Raw genomic sequence first — 7123 nt, 5'->3', positions numbered from 1 at the left:
TAACTGTAAGGTCATTCCAGGCGAAAGCCTAACGGCCCAACATCGTCTTCTTGTCATGGACTTTAACGTCACTCCGAAGAAGAAAGTAGCCGAAAAACGTAGGCCTCGGATCAAGTGGTGGTTGCTGAATGGACCGATGCAGACCGACTTCCTGGCAGAGGTGAAAAGTCATAATCTTTCGACTAACACCGAGACTGCTCAGGATGCTTGGGATCGGGCTCAGTCGGCAATCATTGCGGCAGGCAGGCGAGTTCTTGGCGTTTCTAGGGGAGGACGTGTCATCGACAGGGAGACATGGTGGTGGAATGACGAGGTCCAGGAGGTGACTCGTGAAAAGAAGGCTGCCTTTAAGAAGTGGCAGGAATCCAACTCTCCTGAAGACAGACTGGAGTACACAGTAACTAAACGTGCCAGTAAAAGAGCTGTAGCCAGAGCCCGCAGTGAGAGTTTGTCACCATTGTATGATAAACTTGAAACTGTGGAGGGGCAGAAGCTCATTTACAAACTGGCACGTTCCCGGGATAAAGTGACGCAAGATATTGCAAAATGTCTTTGCGTCAGAGATTCCCAGGGCACGCTGCTCTGTAATCATGACTCTGTGAAGGAGAGGTGGAGAAGCTACTTCCAGGAGTTGCTAAATACTCAGCACCCATGCAGTCTTCATCATGACCCACCGCCTAACCTCGGACTTATTGCCCCAATAACCCTTGACGAAACACGTAATTGCCTTCGACGCATGAAGAACGGAAAAGCGGTGGGACCTGACGACTTTCCGATCGAAGCGTGGAAATCGTTGGGCTCTCTTGGTGTGCTCATGCTTACTGACCTTTTTAACCATATCTTGAACACTGGTAAGATGCCGCATCAGTGGCGGCTTAGCTTTATTACCCCTATTTACAAGGGAAGGGGCAGTGTTCAAGATTGTGGTAGTTATAGGGGCATTAAGCTTATGAGTCATACCATGAAGCTCTTCGAGCGCATGATCGACCTCATGCTCCGCCGAGAGTGTACTGTCTCTGCGTCTCAATATGGATTTCAGCCAGGATCGGGCACCATGGACGCCATTTTCGCCCTCAGAACTTTGATGGAGGCATACAGGGAAAAAAGGAGAGCTCTGCATGTGCCCTTTTTAGATCTGCAGAAGGCCTTTGACTGTGTGCCTCGTCAGTGTATCTGGTGGGCATTGCGATCCAAAGGGATCCCTGAGGCCTATATTGAGATTATCAGAGGCATGTACCACGATTCCGCTTCTATGGTTAGGACTGCTGTTGGCGACACTAGACCCTTCCCGATAACAGTGGGGGTTCACCAGGGCTCGGCTCTTAGTCCGTTCTTATTCAATGTAGTGCTCGATACTGTCTCGGCTCACATCCAGGACCAGCCTCCATGGCTGATGATGTATGCCGACGACATAGCACTCATTGCCGAGAACCGACTGACGCTGGAGCGTAAAGTGAACCTCTGGAAGGGTACGCTTGAGAACGGCGGTCTTAAACTAAATGTGTCGAAGACAGAGTACATGGCCTGCGGGAGCCGGGACTCGAGGACCATCCTTATAGGTCCTGAGCCAGCCGTTAAGTCGGAGAAGTTCAGGTACCTTGGATCCGTTATGCACGAGTCTGGAGGCATCGACCACGATGTCCATGGCCGGATAAGCGCTGCCTGGGCCAAATGGCGGAAGGTCACTGGTGTGGTCTGCGACCGCAGAATACCGCCCAAGCTCAAGGGGCTGATATACAAGAGCATCGTCCGACCGGTTCTTTTATACGGCAGCGAATGTTGGCCAGCACTATCTCGGCACACTCTGGAGCTTCACGTCACGGAAATGAAGATGCTGAGGTGGATTTGCGGCGTAACGCGGTCTGACCGCATACGCAACACATTCATTCGAGGTAGTCTTGGGGTCCGTGACGTAGCGGATAAGCTCCAAGAGCGTCGCTTGAGATGGTTTGGCCACGTTACGCGCCGGCCTAAGAACTATGTCGGACGCACTATGTGTGCCTTGCTATACTAGTTCCTGGGGCGCGACCTCCTGGACGCCCAAGGAAGCGCTGGTTGGATGTCGTGATGCAGGACATGAGAGCCAATGGTCTAACCACCGAGGACGCAAAAGATCGTGCAAAGTGGAGTAGGTTAAGTAGGAAGGCAGACCCTGGTAACAGCCGGGATTAATGCCAGGAAGAAGAAGACTTTTCTCCAAATTCTTAAAGCTTAGCGTGTTGAGCTGCGGAACTCAACTCCGCGCTTTGTCTAGTAGAACTATACCTCCATTGCGCTTTCTGTTATCAGAGTGAACTTAATTTGAATTTACATGAGTGAGAATTTTACCTACAAACACCGAGATCTCAATCAGAAAATATCTCGCTTCGCTTGATTTTTTTTAGCTTTAGGCTATAACCCGCACATAGCAAAGCGAAGGCAGGGGGGACCTGGGAACCTAGTGTTAAAACACTGCCCCCATTACGACATTGTTAAAACACTGTCCCAAAAATATCACAATTATTATCATACTTGAAAATTATCATACTTGAATGAAATAATGAAATAAATTAACAATTGTTTATAATTTATTGATTAATCTAAAGCAAGCACAGACAAACTGTTCCACACATTCTAAGTTTATTTATTTATTTAAATATGTAAAGTTATTAAATTTTATTATTAGTTAAATTATATGTAATTAAAATAAACTAATAAAGGAAGCTTGCAAATAGCTGTATTTACAACAAAATTTTTTTTTTGTAATATATTATTTATTTAGCCTATAGGCAATAAATATTATATTAAACATGTTAATAGATTATAAAATTAAAAGGATAAACATAAATTATGGTGTCATTTATGTCATGATACAGGCAAGAATATAATATTTTTCTATTAAAATTATATTCTTACAATTTTTTTATAGTGTTTTTTGTATACCCAGCTCTTTTTACGTTTAGTTTAGTTTAGTTAATAATCCTAATAAAATTATGGGAAATGACAAAAAAAATAAAACAAAGACCCGGCCACATAAAACCATGAAGATGTAAAGATTTAATAGTTAAAGAATACATTTACATTTTTAAAGTGTAAAAACGCATGGTTGAAGAATAGTTCCCGGCCGTTAATCCTATTGAAAATGTTGTTAATTCATTGGACTTTCTTTCCATTATTTATTAGCAGCGTTTTACCTGAAATAAAACGTTAATTAATTTACTTACCTTATTCGAAGCTTATTAAATGAGATAGTCACTACGTTTCCCGCCTCTACTTCCTTCTTAGGCTACGCCTTTTCCCCTGACGTCACTTCCACTTGGCAGCCCCGGCACATTTTGTCAGCCGTGGGTAAAAATATTCATTGGGTTTTAGTAAACACCAGGCAGCATTTCGGATTAATCACAAGCTTCGAATAAAGTAAGTAAATTAATAAACTGCTATTAATTTGACTGTCCCTTATTCGAAGCTTATTAAACGGGACGTGTTTGTTATCGCCTGGTGGAAGTGACGAACGCCACTGTGATAGCAGTATAGATCACTTGAATACTGTATTACTAGAGTAGAACATAGTATAGGTATATTGAAGGCAATATAAACTATTAGAAAATGTCATAATGCATATTCTAACAAATCTATTTTTATATGAGATCACAATCATTGAACTCTTACTTTGGAGTGAAAGCAAATTTTAAGAGATATAAAATAAAATCAAAAATTGTTATTATAAAAGCTATATATAACTAGGTATTGCTTTCTCATTTTAATGAGAAGTTTTATTACAATTATTTATACATTTATCATGAAAATATAATAAACATATTTATTTCAGGCATATAAATCACCTAATCTCGTTAAATCATATGATAGGATCAAAGAATTGTGTCACTGATTCGGTTTTTATGATTAGATTTTATCAATCGCAAATAATACTATGCAAAAGTACTCTCAGATCAAGAATTTCCTTTAGCTAGAATTTCGTTGACGGTGCGATTGTCAAACCAATTTTTAGAGGCAACCGCAGATCTAATGCTTCCGGGGATAGCTGACACGCCCGCATCATTAAACAAAAATTTGACCCAACCGCCTATTAATGTACGTGACGCGGGTGTGAGCTCACCTCCAATATTAATAAAAAGGTTAAACGATAGTCTTCTCTGATCTTCAAGTAACGACTTTGTTAATTTTATGCAGAAAACGGGGTTGTGCTTTACAAGTACATGGGAACTAAGTTGACCTGATAAATCCGGATCACACAAGGTAAAAACTACCGATTTATGAAGCAAAAGAGAACCTATATGATAATTTGAAATTGACAAGAAGACGATGTTGGGCCGTTAGGCTTTCGCCTGGAATGACCTTACAGTTAGTTACCCTGCCCATATGACACCGTCTGGTCAATAAGTAGTCTATTTGAGTTGAGTGGGACCCGCACTTATACGTGATAAGGTGCTGAGAATTCTTTTGGAAGAACGTATTCACGACGGCCAGATCAGACGCAATACAGGTTCTCAGAATGTTTTCTCCCTCTGCATTGCGAAGACCGTGCCCAAAACCCCCGTGAACACGTTCATACGGCTCAGCAGCCCTACCGACGTGCCCGTTCAAGTCCCCCCCAACTAAGACCAATTCGGTAGACGGCACAGCAAGTAGCACCCCTTCATACTGCTCCCAGAATGTCTCCTTTTCGGCCGCGCTACATCCCGCCTGGGGAGCATAGGCACTGATTAAGTTTGTGATAACGCCCTCAATCAGTACCCTAATCAGTTTCTACCTGAAGGTGAACTACCTACCTACCTACGAACCTACACTGGGTGTGTATATAAGCCGGTAACCCTGTCCGATGTTACGGGACTTATTGCGCTTCCAGCGAGTTTCCTGGAGGAAAGCACACTGGACCCGACGTCTCATGAGTACATCTGCGAGTTCCCTGCATCGTCCGGTTAGAGAGCCAATATTCCACGTTGCAAAGCGGAATTTCCGCCTGGGTACTCGCGTCTTTAACCGTGCCCGTACTTGACACGGTAGCCCTTGCCCACTTATCGCAGGTGTAGGGCGATGTGCCTGCGCGTCGTTTAGCGGCGACGCCCTAGCCGTACCCAGTTTCTTTCTGTGACTTTTCATTATGTCGGCGGATGGCGGTTTTTTACATGGAGCGACTGCCGTCTGACCACCAAAACCCCTTTGTGGGGAAAAACCGGGGGGAGAGGGAAATAGAAGGGGTAGGATAGGTAAAAGGAGGGAGCTAAGGAAAGGAGGAGGGGAAGGGGGGGAGTTAGGACACCATTCTTACGGACTGGATGAGGATGTAAGAGTGGCGGCTCGAGGATCCGGGGTCGCGTACCCGTATGCCCACAAACAAATATCGGACAGATATTTGTCAGGACATCCTCTGGTCAAGAATTTGGAGAAAAGTGGGAAACAGAAATTCGTTCATGGCAGCGAAATAAGATTCCCAAGTTCCCTCTACCTATTCTTCGCTGTGTCCCGCATACAGATGCGACTTCATAAAGTTTTTATATACTTTAGAGTTTATCTGCCTACACTTCTTTTCTCTTCAAAAGAATGATGATTATGATATTATGATGATTCTCTTCAAAAGATGCTAACAAATCTATTTTTATATGAGATCACAATCATTGAACTCTTACTTTGGAGTGAAAGCAAATTTTAAGAGAAATAAAATAAAAACAAAAATTGTTATTATAAAAGCTATATATAACTAGGTATTGCTTTCTCATTTTAATGAGAAGTTTTATTACAATTATTTATACATTTATCATGAAAATATAATACACATATTTATTTCAGGCATATAATATATATCACCTAATCTCATCAAATCACATGATAGGATCAAAGAATTGTGTCACTGATTCCGTTTTTATGATTAGATTTTATCAATCGCAAATAATACTATGCAAAAGTACTCTCAGATCAAGAATTTCCTTTAGCTAGAATTTCGTTGACGGTGCGATTGTCAAACCAATTTTTAGAGGCAACCGCAGATCTAATGCTTCCGGGGATAGCTGACAGGCCCGCATCATTAAACAAAAATTTGACCCAACCGCCTATAAATGTACGTGACGCGGGTGTGAGCTCACCTCCAATATTAATAAAAAGGTTAAACGATAGTCTTCTCTGATCTTCAAGTAACGACTTTGTTAATTTTATGCAGAAAACGGGGTTCAATTTCTCATTTTCCTTATTAGCCAATAATTTATATCCTGACTGTCTGTACGTAATAGAATCGGATTTGACCCAAATGGTGGCCAAAAAACTATAGAATTATCGTCAAAGGTGTAATTGTCTGAATCTTATTAACAAAGTCAAGTCATGAATTCTTCTTCCTGAACAAGGTAATAGCAAAGCAGCTGTATGTCTTTGCACTTGGAAAACATTATTTTTGTCAACACTGTAACTCTGTAGCTCCGAAGACGAAGACAAGACGTCAATATTCCAAATTGGGGCCTTCATATGACTGATGGCTTACGTAACGCTATTGATTTCAAAATGTGCTTTACAAGTACATGGGAACTAAGTTGACCTGATAAATCCGGATCACACAAGGTAAAAACTACCGATTTATGAAGCAAAACAGAACCTATATGATAATTTGAAATTTAATCATGTATTTCTAACAAAAAACTAGCAAATTCACTGGCCTTAAGGTGATTTATATTGTAAGATCTACACTAAGAAATCTTATAGGTTCCACGCGATATTATGAACCTTACGTGTTAATAGACGCCAAGATTCTCTCAGAAACTTCAACTTGTTATTGTTCCATCCATCTAGTGTCCCAGACCGCCACATTATCAGACCTCCATTGTCATTTCGAATAATTTCGGAGGAGGTAAGGTCGGTTCGGTGACCACAAGGGTCATGTCTACGTGAACTTTGTCCAGGCGAGGAATCATGTATGGTCTTGCTAGCGCACGTGCTTTGACATCCGGGTGCCAAAATATCTGTTTCCGTCGAGGGACTACAATAAGATAGATTCCATGAGCCTGGTTTAGATGACACAGTACCTTTGGAATAAGAAAAACGGTGGGAGGAACAACCAAGCTAGATTAAAGTTCCAAGTCCGGGAAAAACGCAACATGAAAGCACACAAAAGCCTGATCGTCGTTTAGATCCAGTGAGA

This window comes from Heliconius melpomene, chromosome 10, assembly GCF_056956725.1.
Source record: "Heliconius melpomene rosina isolate 202511_hmr_F chromosome 10, ASM5695672v1, whole genome shotgun sequence".
Taxonomy (NCBI): Eukaryota; Metazoa; Arthropoda; class Insecta; order Lepidoptera; family Nymphalidae; genus Heliconius; species Heliconius melpomene.
This window is presented reverse-complemented; position numbering follows the sequence as displayed.